The following is an 11,607-nucleotide window of genomic DNA, read 5'->3' as shown; positions in this document are numbered from 1 at the left end:
CGACTTCATAGTTGACCTTATTACTTTTGTCAGGGGTTCACCCAAATGTCTTGCCAGGTTTTCTAAAAATACAAGGTGGAGAGGAGAACATACAAGATAGACTGTCAGTTGCAATCAGTTGCTCTTAATTACAGAGAGCGCATTGATTTCTTTGAGGATGTGGCATGTGAGGAAAGGGAAAATGCTGGTTGGAAAGCTGACGGATATGTGCAAAGCTTGCAGAGATGTGCTTCTTTCTTCATGCTGTAGCTCTTGATGCTTGCGTTTGGCCATTTGGACACACCAAATACATTGCTTCAAGCAAGTAACTGACAGTCCCAGCAAGGAGAATGTCTTTTGGTGTCTGCCAAGGAGAGTATAAAGCAGCTGAGGAACAACTTTGGGGAGTTCTGGACAAAGACCATAATGACTTAGATTTAGGAAACCCTACCCTCCTTAGGCACAGAAAACCTCCATGACACGTTGGTCCTAGTTGCGAGCCCCACCAGTTTGAGCCTCCTGAGGGATTCAGCAGGAAAAATATTTTATGATGAGATTGTTAATGTCAGCAGCAGTTTATACAATTGCTTTGCCTCAGATGCATTGAAACCATATGAGCAAAACTGAAAAGTTTGTCACTGGAGAGATTGGTAGCACATCCACTGCAGACTTTTATACGACGAACATGGATTCTTCTAGATGATAGTTTTATCGTGATGTGCTGTTGGATATTGCAAGGGAGAAGAAAGTTGAAGGATGTTATTTTGTTTGTTGTAACCTGTCTCGATCAGCAAGGAGAAGCAGGCTATAAATAAAATGCATTATTATTATTATTATTATTATAAAAGTTTCAGCTCTTCAGGATGTGGTTGATCTTCTGAGTGACACAAGGCACATGTCTGCGGGTTCTACTACCAGAATTGACAAAGCTGATCAAATTCACCCTTACAATATTGATTTCATCATGTTCCTCAGAAAGGAACATGCCTTCATAGAATAAAGACCTTTCTGCAGTCAAACATAGGGCAAGCCAGACTCATTCACATGGTTGTTCTACATGGACATAAAGAGATCGTTTTGGAGATGCCAGGCGGCACCCATCAGAAGAAATACATTTAGTGTGGAAGAATCCTAGAAGTACATACCTTGAAGACATTTCTTCTGCTTTGTGCTTTGTTTGGCACCTGCCCTTCAGGGCTTCCACTGGTTAGCTATAATAAATTTATTTCAATCCATAAACAGAGTTGATTTTTTTAATCTTGGGCATCAACTTGGATGGGAGATCGCACAGGCCTATGGATGATAGGCTAGTGTATAAACCATCATAATATTCTAACAAATGCAATATTTTTGTTGAGTATCTGTTATATTAATGTGGCTTTGAATCCTGTAGGATCTATTGATGAAGGATGGTTTCTAGAGATAGAAAGAGAAATATATACACACATAAATGTAAACAAATATGCATGCCCCTCCTTGCCCAGGTTTAGCCCCATTCCCACCCACCCCTGGAAAACTGAGAAGTTTATGTCCTAGTCAGGTTCTTGTACTATTCGCACAGTTCTCTTTTTAACATTACAAACTCCCTATAGCATTACATTATAACACTGTCCTCTTGCAATTTGCCTCACCTTGCACTTACTTTTATTAATCCTTGCACCCTTCCACAGCACCTTCCTTCCTTCCTTGCCTCATCTTGGTCCTTTGCCATCCCTCTGTCCCTTTCCTCTTGTGTTTTGCCACTTTCTTCTCTCCCTTACCCTCCTTTCTTGTCTCAATTTGTGCCACTCCTCCTCCTTTGACTGCACCTTCCACAAAACTCCTCACTCGCCTTCCCATCCTTTCTCCCTTTACACCTTTACCATACATTTCTCTCCACCACTTCCGTTGCCTCACACCATGCTTCTCTCATGTGTCCCACTACTTGCACATCTCACACTCCATTCCTTCTTTCCCCACCCTTTTTTCCTCTCAACTCATGCTGCCACACCTTATGTATTTTCCACTATGCACCCACTTACTGTACATTCTCTTTTCCCTCCCTCTCAGTTCACCTAGACACTGTGCCATGATTCTCTCCCTTGCAGCTGCACCTACAATCCAGTTTTCTTCCCACCTTGTGTCCTGCTTACCTCTACTGAGAGCAGCACAGGAGGAGAATACACAAGGAATTGTTCAGAGTCTGGTCTGAAGGTCACACAATACCAGTCAGTTAGTCACAGCAAAGGGCGGAGGCAAGAGCATAGTCACAAGGCAAGTCCAGGGGTCAGATAACAAGAGCCATGAATCAAAGAGCAAGGAACGCAGGAACAAGGCTGCAAGACTGGTTGTCGGCTGCAAAGAACTTCTGCAGCTTGAGGTCTTTTCAAAGGCCTCTGCTTCTTTTAGCTGAAGCCGATTAGCTCTCCTCTTGGCTTCTAGCCTGGAAGAACACCTCAAAGACTCCTTGACCTGCTTTCGCTCAACAGGTCCTAGCACCTGCAGCCTAGAGTCCACAGAGTCTGTTTCTCCCTCTGCAGCTTCCTGAGCCTCCTCTGAGACTCCTGATCCAGGTAGCCCCAGATCAGCCCCTGTCTCAGCCTCCTCCATGTCTTCAGAGTCTGAATCCTCTGACTGTGCCTCTGTCAGGCCCAGGGCAGTCCATGACACCTTGCTTCACTTCTTTCAATGAGCAGGCAAACAAGCAGGCAAAGGCAGTAGGGTTGTTGGCTACTGCAAGACAAGGAGCAAGAGGAGAGAGATAGAGAGATAAAACAAGGTGATGCTGGGCAGGCAAGTTTAGAAGACAAGGTGGGGTGGGCAGAAGGTGGCAATAATGGGGATGGTGCTTTTCCTCCAACATCAGGTAGTGGATGAACCCTAGCTGTCTCTATCAAAATGTGATTTTGATTCTTTTTTTTCCTGGAAATTTCTCACTAAGCCTACATCAAGCAAATCATGAAAAATAACAGACTCCATGGAACCTTAACTACTGATCATTGCATTGCATCCTTTATTCAGATTTATTGCTTTCCTCCTTCACTCCAATGGCTCCATTGCTCTGTGTGCAGTCTGTGTAAGGAGAGCCACAAAACAGACTTTCCTCTGTTAGGAGGGATCGAATTGGGGGAATTTAATTAGCTCAAATATTACGAGAGGCGTGTCCTAACAACACACGCAGCGGGGTCGGGTCCCTATGTGTATACCAGAGGTCATCTAGTCCACCCCCAGAGAGAAAGAGACTCAAAATGCCAATGAGTTGCAATAAAAATATAAAACATTTATTAAAGCCACACAACAAAGGGGATCACCCACGCACACACACATTCAATACTATAGCAAGGGAGGAGTGAGTTCGGGAGTAAAGGAGAAAGGATAGAGGCACTGTTGGGATATTTACCTTAGGAGTCTTCTCTAAAGTGACGGATGTTGGGTTGTTTTAAATATGTTTTTATTGGAATTGTTTGTATTTTAATTATGTTGTGAGCCGCCCTGATCGGAGGAAGGGCGGCATATAAATAAAAATTTTATTATTATTATTATTATTATTATTATTATTTATTATTATGGTGAATGGTGAGACACAGCCGCGGGAACGGGGAAAGCAAGCAGCGACCGCGGTGACTAGGAGCTGAGTTCTGGCAGGCAAAGCTAGCTAGAGGCCCGAAAGACAGTGAGCTTGGCTTCGCTCAAGTGATTTCAGCAGAGCCCAAGGATCGCAAGCTTGGATCAGGCTGCTCGACAAGCAAGGTATCAGGTTTGGAACTCAAAGCTCAACAAGCCCAAGGAGGGCTGGAAGTGGGGTCCTTTTATACCCCTAAACATAACCTCAGGCTATGGCAGCCTGGCGAACAAAAGCTGAAACTTACACAATGGATACACAAAGAGGAGGTCTGGCACTTTTCAGGAGGGGACAAATATCTCAATGGTGGAGCCGTTAACTTAATCACTGGCTCTCAAAAGGAGGAAGCTCTGCTAATGTCTTCCTGCTTTGGGCAGCCTGCGAAACTAGTATGGCAACTCCCAAAACTGCTTGCTGAAAGGTTTAAACTCTACCTTTTTCCTTTGACCAAGCCTAGCAAGACAGCTGGCTACGTGGTCAGCTCGCTCTTAGGGTAATGGTGGCTAGCGATGGGGTCAGTCAGGAGTCATAGATTTAGATCGCATGGCACCCAAAATTTATATAAAACCAAACTTAGTAACACTTCCAAAAACTAGGTTTTACTGCAGACTTGTAAATGCAAGAAATCGGAAAATGGAAAGGAGACAGGTACCAATATTGTTCATAGTTATTTGACTTTCTCATTGGCTAAACAAGTCAGAGGCCAAGGGGGGGGCTTGTTTTTTGCAAAACAATTGAAAAGAAGAGTAACTGCTCATATGGCCTCATACTTCTCCTCCCTCCCACCATTACATGACACACAAAATGAAAGCTTGGGAGCTAGGCTAGATGATGATCCAAACAAACAGCATGTGTTATGCCTAGAAACTGGGCACCAACCAAATGGCAATCCTCTTCTACATCATTTTGTGGTTTCCCAGCTTTTGTAGAGTGTGCTTTTTCAGTGTTAGAGTTGGAATGCCTCTCCAAAGGTTGTGTTACTGGCAGTAACTTTAAGTCAAAATACACTGGTAATTTCCATCCCATTATTTGCTTTCTGCCCTTTCTGCCACTAGAATGTGGACCTGAGAACTTTCCTGAAACAAAATTTGGGCCTGAGAACAGAAAGACGTTCCATACATTGCAGGCTTGAGATAGTATAAAGGACTAACTCTTCCCACATGAACTTGTCAAAAAATCTAGGGAAGCTCTACCACTTCCGTGAGGAAAAGCAACCTCATTCCCTCCCAATATTTTGGGCTCTTCTTCCTATAATCCATCATTGTCAATAAAGTTGGGTCTGCTGGGAGTTGTGGTCCGAAACATACAGAAGGCACCAGTTAGTTTATCTGAGATCTAAGACGTGATAGATGGAAATAGCATAGAGTATAGTGGCACCTAAAAAAGTGGAATTCACTTTCCTACCAGAGCTGACTGTTTTTCTTTCTCTCAATAACAGTTCAGAACAGTGCTTTTCAGGTAGCATGTTTGCTTATGGTTTCTCAGAGTTTCTCATGGTTGCTTCTTGTTTCTGCTCTGGGATTTATTTATATGCCAGCTGCCAGTTTAAAATAATTCGGGGGCAACCCCTTGCCCTCCCATTTTTAGATTTCAGTTTATCACACAGCCCCTTGGGACGTAATCGGGGCGGAACAAAAGGGAGCAGGATGGGAACTGACTGGGGCAAGGGATGCATTTTACCACACGTCGGAACGCTTCCGGAGGTTCCCATTCCATTCCCGATCCGTCCCAGAGGAGGCGATTTTCAGGAACTGTTCAGAAGCGTTCCTGAAAATCGCTTCCTCTGGGATGGATCGGGAATGGAATGGGAACCTCTGGCGGCATCGGCGACATTCTGGCGTGTGGTAAAATGCGTCCTTTGCCCCATTCTGTCCCCATTCTGTTCCCTTTCATTCTGCCCCCATCACGTCCCTGGGGGCTTTGCGATAAGATCCATTGTTTTATTGGATTCCCCCTCCCTCCATTAGATACCTTGAAGGTCCTATCAAGCATAAAAGGGCAAGGAATAAGCAAACACATGCATAAACACAGAACATATCTAACGCAGCAGCCGCTCAAACCCACTATCCATCCACATGGTTCCAGCATCAGCCAAAATCTAATACTTACTGCCCAGCTTAGCATGACTGGCTCCATCTTGAGACGTAGGTTACCTGTGGAGATTCTGATTGGATGGCATGCCGAGCCAACCGCCACTGCAAATGAGCCAAGAAATGGAAATGCATGCAAAACATTGGGTCGCTGGAAGGTTTAGTCTTCTCCTCTTCCCACCGAAATGATGAGACGTTTCCTTCCTGGAGGGGGCAGAAGGAAGGTGAAAGACAGCTGAGTGTTAGCCTGCCAAGCCAGGTGGTGAGCCATCTGTACCTGTCTATACAAATATTTTCACTGTCTGTCTGTTGCTGACACATCAGAACACTGCTGTGACTTTACAGGTGGAAAGTGTATCAAGAAAAGAACAACCACCATCATAAAAATAACTCAATAATAAAAACCAGAATCCATAGCATGTGAATGTAACTTTGTTTGCTGAAGGCCTGAAGTAGGGATGACAGAGAAATTTGTTTGGTTCAAATTGCAATGTATAAATGCCCACTCCACACCTTCTGAGGCTGCTAGTGGGAGAGAATATTTTTTTTGCTTCCTAAATCTATACATCTGAAATGTGCACCCAACCATGGGTACGCCAAACTAGAAGGGGTCGCTAGTACCGCAGAGGACAGGATCAGAATTCAAGATGACCTTAACAGATTAGAAAGCTGAGCCAAAACTAACAAAAGGAACTTCGGCAGGGAGAAATAAAAAGAAAGGTTCAGATATAGGATGGTGACACCTGGCTTGACAACATTACAGGGGAAAGGGATCGAGTAGACCACAATATGAATCAATAGTGTGATGCAGCAGCTAGAAACAGCCAATAAGTTCCTAGGCTGCATCAATAAAGTGTGTTACCACACCTGGCATTACTTTGGGGTACAAATATTTTGTTATACTTTGTTATATTTTAGCAGTTGCAGAGAGGCCATAAGCGTGGACCAGAGAAAGTCAAGTGACTGTGAAGTGAACTAGTCACACAGATCTGAGGACATGTGGCAAGGATCTCTGTACCTTTATGGCTGTGAATATTGCTGCTTCCCCCACCCCCTCCAGTGTACATTTCTTCTTGAAGGTAACTGACAAAGGTTTGTCGAGCCTAAAGCATTACGGCAATATTTCTGCTAGCCCCATTGTACGTTCCAACACCTGATTCTAAACCTCCAAAGAAGGAAACTCCACTACACTCCAAGAGAGTGTGTTCCACTATTAAACAGCTCTTACTGTCAAGAAGTTGCTCCTGATGTTGGGGTGGAATCTCTTTTCCTGTAGCTTGCATCCATTGTTCCATGTCCCATTCTCTGGAGCAGCAGAAAGCAAGTTTGCTTCAGTCTCACTATGACACCCCTTCAAAAATTAAATAAGGCTATCACATCTTCTCTTACCCTTCTCTTCCCCAGACTAAACATAGTCAGTTCCCTAATTCTCTCTTCATAAGGCATGGTTTCCAGACCCTTCACCATTTTAGTCGTCCTCCTTTGGACACACTCCAGTTTCTCAACATCCTTCTTGAATTGTGGTACCCAGAACTGGACACAATATTCCTGGTGAGGCCTGACCAAGGCATGACAGGGGAACACTATTACCTCTCTCAATCTAGACAGTAGCAGCATGGCTAGTTCCTTTCGAGTTTCGGCTAAAACTCAAAACCAGATTTACTATGCTTCTGCCATGGAATCCTCCGCCCCCATAATCGGGTGAGTGAACATCTTGAAATTGCAAACTATAGTTCTCTCTCTCTCTCTCTCTCTCTCTCACACACACACACACACACACACTCCTCCTTTGTGGTGCAAGCTTTGATAGCTCTTCCAAGTTCTGATAGCTGTGGGGCTATTAGCTTCAGAAAGGAATAACAGGTGCCCTAACATTCTAAATTGGCTCTGTTCATCCATCCAAACAAATATACAGATGGGAGTCCTCTTCTGCATGAAACCGGTCTGAAATGTGGGTGGAGAGCTCTCATCCAACATCATTTGGAACAGTTAGTTAACACAGGAGATGTCTCCAGCCCCGACCAGTTTTAAAATCCTCATCTCACCCCAACTCTCTGAAATGAGAATAAAGCTATTGCTGCCACTCGTGCCACAGCAACCGTCTGGGAACTTCTCCGAGTCTTAGGAGATTACTACATGTGGCTTTTAAACCATCAGGAAAAAGTGGTCTTGGTGATACTACTACTACTACTACTAATAATAATAATAAAATTTATTTATATCCTGCCTCTCTACGTAAAACAATCGGGGCGGCTTACAGCATTAAAAATATACATTCCATATCCCCAACATGAGATACTTCTCTCATGTCACTGCTTCTGGCCCATGGCTACTGCATCCCCCAACCGTTAAGATGTCTCTTTCCCTTTTCTTTTTTAAATATTTCTTTTATTTCACATTTCATTCGTTAAAATAAAATGTGCATCATGTCTATCATCCAACGTAACATATAACATAAACCACAAGTTAACAAAATAATGACATAACAAAATAAAAACATTACCATCAACAAACATTAATATATAGAAGACAAACAATAACATCCCCCCCAGACACATTCTTTCATCATTTTCATACTTCTTAAACAAAAAACTTCCTCCCTTCCTAAAGTTGATTATGTATTGTTCCCATTCCCGTTTTTATCCTTTCTATTTCAATCCTGGAATCATACTTTCTTAGCTTATTAATACTCCGTGTAATAGCATGCCTTATTTCTTACTCATGATTACACAACTTGTATTCCTTCTCTATTTTCCTTTTCCTATTTCCTATTTCCTATTTCTTGTTTCTTTTTATCTTTTCTGTTTTTATGTTATCCGTTCCAAATATCCTTCCAATTTTTTCCATTCATTTTCTCTCTCTTGTTTTCCTATCCTTCAACAAAGCAGTAGGTTTATCCATATCCATCATCCCAATTAATTTTACTATCCATTCCTCTTTCATTGGTATCTTTGGTTTCTTCCAATATCTAGCATATGTTATTCTCTCAGCTGTTATCATATACAGTCGGCCGTTCTTATACACGGATTCAAGCATACACAGTTTGAAAATGTTCCAAAAAAGTATAAATTTACCTTGATTTTCCATTTTTTATAAGGGACACCATTTGCTATGTCATTATATTTAATGGGACTTGAGCATCCATGGGTTTTGTTATACACGGGGGATCTTGGAACCAAACCCTAGCGTATAACAAGGGTCCACTGTACAAAACCAATTTTTCATTTTCTTGCCCTGTATCCTTATCGTTAACTATGGCCTGGTACAGACCGCCCAAAATGGCAGTGGACAAACCGTGCGGCTTCCACGTGCAGCATAAAGAACTCAAATTGTTTGACTTACTTCACTATAGCAAAGCTCTGGAATTGTGTGAATTAAAAAAAGTTAAAAATAAAATAAAATAAAAATACGGAAAGGCATGCAGAATAGGGCACAAGGCAGTTTTTGTTGTTGTTGTTGTGGTGGTGGTTGTTTTTTACTGATGCAGTTGCTGCAAGAACAAAGCTCATGTGGTAAAGTCCTTGCTCTATAAGCCATTTTTTCCTACAGCCTCATTCCCTCTACCTTTTCAATCGGATTGTGAATCGGTTTGAACCGGTTCAAACGACCCTGGTTCCCACTTAATCCGAATCACTGAAGTGATTCCAAGAGGGCCCCATTTAACCTGCATCTTTTTGATGCTGATTTTCCCCGCTTCTTTTTTGATAAATCGAATCTCCACACATGTGAACCACCTGTGGATCGGAATCAATTCAAATTTCCCCTTCGGCCGAATTGAAACCGAATCATTTTGAATTGATTCATTGGTGAATGGGAACCACAAGTGGGTTATTTTGGAGGGGAAAAAATGCGATCAGGGCAAATGTAGTGAGAACCATGCTCCACTGTCGAATCGATCCATTGATTCAGATCACACAGCGATTTATCTGTAAGTAGGAATGAGGCCGTCGTGCAGTAATAATCCATATATGCTCACCTCACTGCCTCATGGAGCATTGCCAAATCATAGTGGAAAGGAAGAGAGTTTCTTTCTTTTTCCCTAAAGGGAAAGGGGTCTTGTAGCAACTGTCCTGAAGGCATGGCTACCATTTTCTTTCTACCACAGCCTGTTAGGCCCAGCACTGTCTGAAGAAAATGGAAAAATAAAAAACAGGGGATTAAGAGTGGGGATTCATATTCAGAGAAAATCCTGCTGAGCCCCCTTCTGTTCCAGTAAAAGTGAAGAGAATAAAACTTTGTTTTTTTTTCCCCCAGAAAGAGAAGTCAGAAGACTGTGACTCGTTTTTAATGCAAAGCAATCCATCCAGCATATGGAGCATGCGGGGCCAGTACCATTAATGGTTGAAGAGTGTGCATGTCTGAACCATCCGTTTGCCTGTACAAATATCATTTCCAAGGCTACATTTTGTATCTCCTCATATTCCCATGTCCCCTTGCACTAATCTGGCTTCCTCTGCCTGTGATTGAAAGGCAGTCTACCAACTTGCTGTATTTTAATTAAGTCTCACTGGATTGTGGTTGCCTTCACTAGCCAGTCTTCTGGTGCTGAACGGAATTTCTTTCCTACCTATGAGTGAGATAATGGCACTCCAGAGAATGGAAGAAGCACCCTAGGAGTTAGAAGCATTTCGAACAAACAAATACATGCATAGGCATACATATTTCCAAGGATCGTCTGCTATTGTGTATTTGTATTATAAACTGTTTCTCAATATTTTGCTGCATTCATTCCCCACATTTCCTCCTACAATTTATTTATTTTTTGGTGTCTCAAACGGACAGAAGAATGAAGGTAGAAGAAAATGGATGGGGGGAAAAAACCTTACCTCTATATCATCTCCTGTACATGCATGCATCCAAACTCAGGCTGCCAGCTATGATTGCAAATGTCTGCTGCAGAAGAACGAAATTGTCTTTCATTTATATATATATCTATATTTGAAAAAATAGTTTTTATTTAATTCCCACCCCATCTCAAAAAAAAAGTCAAAGTTGTTGGGTTGAAGATTGTTTACATCAGTGTTGTTGCATTTATTTATTTTTTCAATTTGTCTCCTGCCTTCTTGCATTTTCACACATCGAAGGCAGCTTCCAAGATGTAATCAAATGATATCAAGATAAAAATTGGATCAATGTGAATATGAAGGAGCACAGTAAGATCGCCACATGGAGTCTCCCACACACGTTTCCATGCATTTTATTATCTACACCAGAGATATGCAATTTTGCACCTTCTAAATGCTTTGGATGAAATCGCCCAACATTCCTAAGCACTAGTCATTTTAAGTAGGTCTGTTGGGAGCTGTAGTTTGTGACATCTGAAGAGGGTCAGGCATCCCACCAAACTTTAGAAACTGAAAATCTATAATTGAACTAATGTATTAGTTCAAAAAGCATGAGTTAGCGCTGTAAACCCTGATTAGATTTGTCCTCATGTGATTCGCAACAAAACTGGAGAAAATTTCATGAACATATGACCACGACTTTCTTTCTTCCTTTCTTTTGACAAAATTTGCACACGTAAAAAAAAAAATTGCAGATGTTGTTGTTTGCCCATTGGGTCTATTTTGCAGCCACGGGCACCGGTGGGCAAACAATAGAATTTTGCAAAGTTTGGGTGCGTGCAGATTTTGAGACCGTCCCAGTGAAAAATCTTAGCTTTCACTTCAAAGTAGGCGGCCAATTTGTACTTTTAGTGACTGAGGCGTCTGTGCGAATGCTGTTTATAATTTGTCCAAATTACATGCAAACCCCCCACCTCTGAGAGGAAGAGAGAGCAAGAGAAGATAGACAGACAGACATAGGTACATTTATCTCAATCTCATGCCAGAACCAAGATCTCTTGAATCAGTTGATAAATGCAAAAGGCTTTTTTGCATGGAAAATTCTGCAGATCTGAGGGGATTTCCCCCATCCCAAATCCCTCTTGAAGTGCAG

General features: G+C 42.3%; 1 long non-coding RNA gene across 2 annotated transcripts in view; it reads right to left on the bottom strand.

Annotated features, from left to right (window-relative positions):
* Positions 1 to 39: 39 nt before the first annotated feature.
* The window catches only part of LOC121916674, a 16,157-nt gene continuing 4,589 nt past the window's right edge, over positions 40 to 11,607 (bottom strand). Inside the window, exons 1-5 of one of the 2 annotated variants that reach the window (XR_006100897.1) lie at positions 10,497 to 10,540; positions 9,647 to 9,795; positions 5,690 to 5,874; positions 2,112 to 2,691; positions 40 to 1,395 (exon numbers count right to left, since the gene is read on the bottom strand). This is a non-coding gene — a long non-coding RNA (uncharacterized LOC121916674). Of the gene's footprint in view, positions 1,396 to 2,111; positions 2,692 to 5,689; positions 5,875 to 9,646; positions 9,796 to 10,496; positions 10,541 to 11,607 lie in introns of those variants that run through there. The other variant, XR_006100896.1, reaches the window with a different exon arrangement.

Source organism: Sceloporus undulatus, chromosome 10 (genome assembly GCF_019175285.1).
Source record: "Sceloporus undulatus isolate JIND9_A2432 ecotype Alabama chromosome 10, SceUnd_v1.1, whole genome shotgun sequence".
Classification (NCBI taxonomy): Eukaryota; Metazoa; Chordata; class Lepidosauria; order Squamata; family Phrynosomatidae; genus Sceloporus; species Sceloporus undulatus.
Note: the sequence above shows the minus strand (reverse complement) of the source record. Positions and strands in the feature narration are given on the sequence as shown.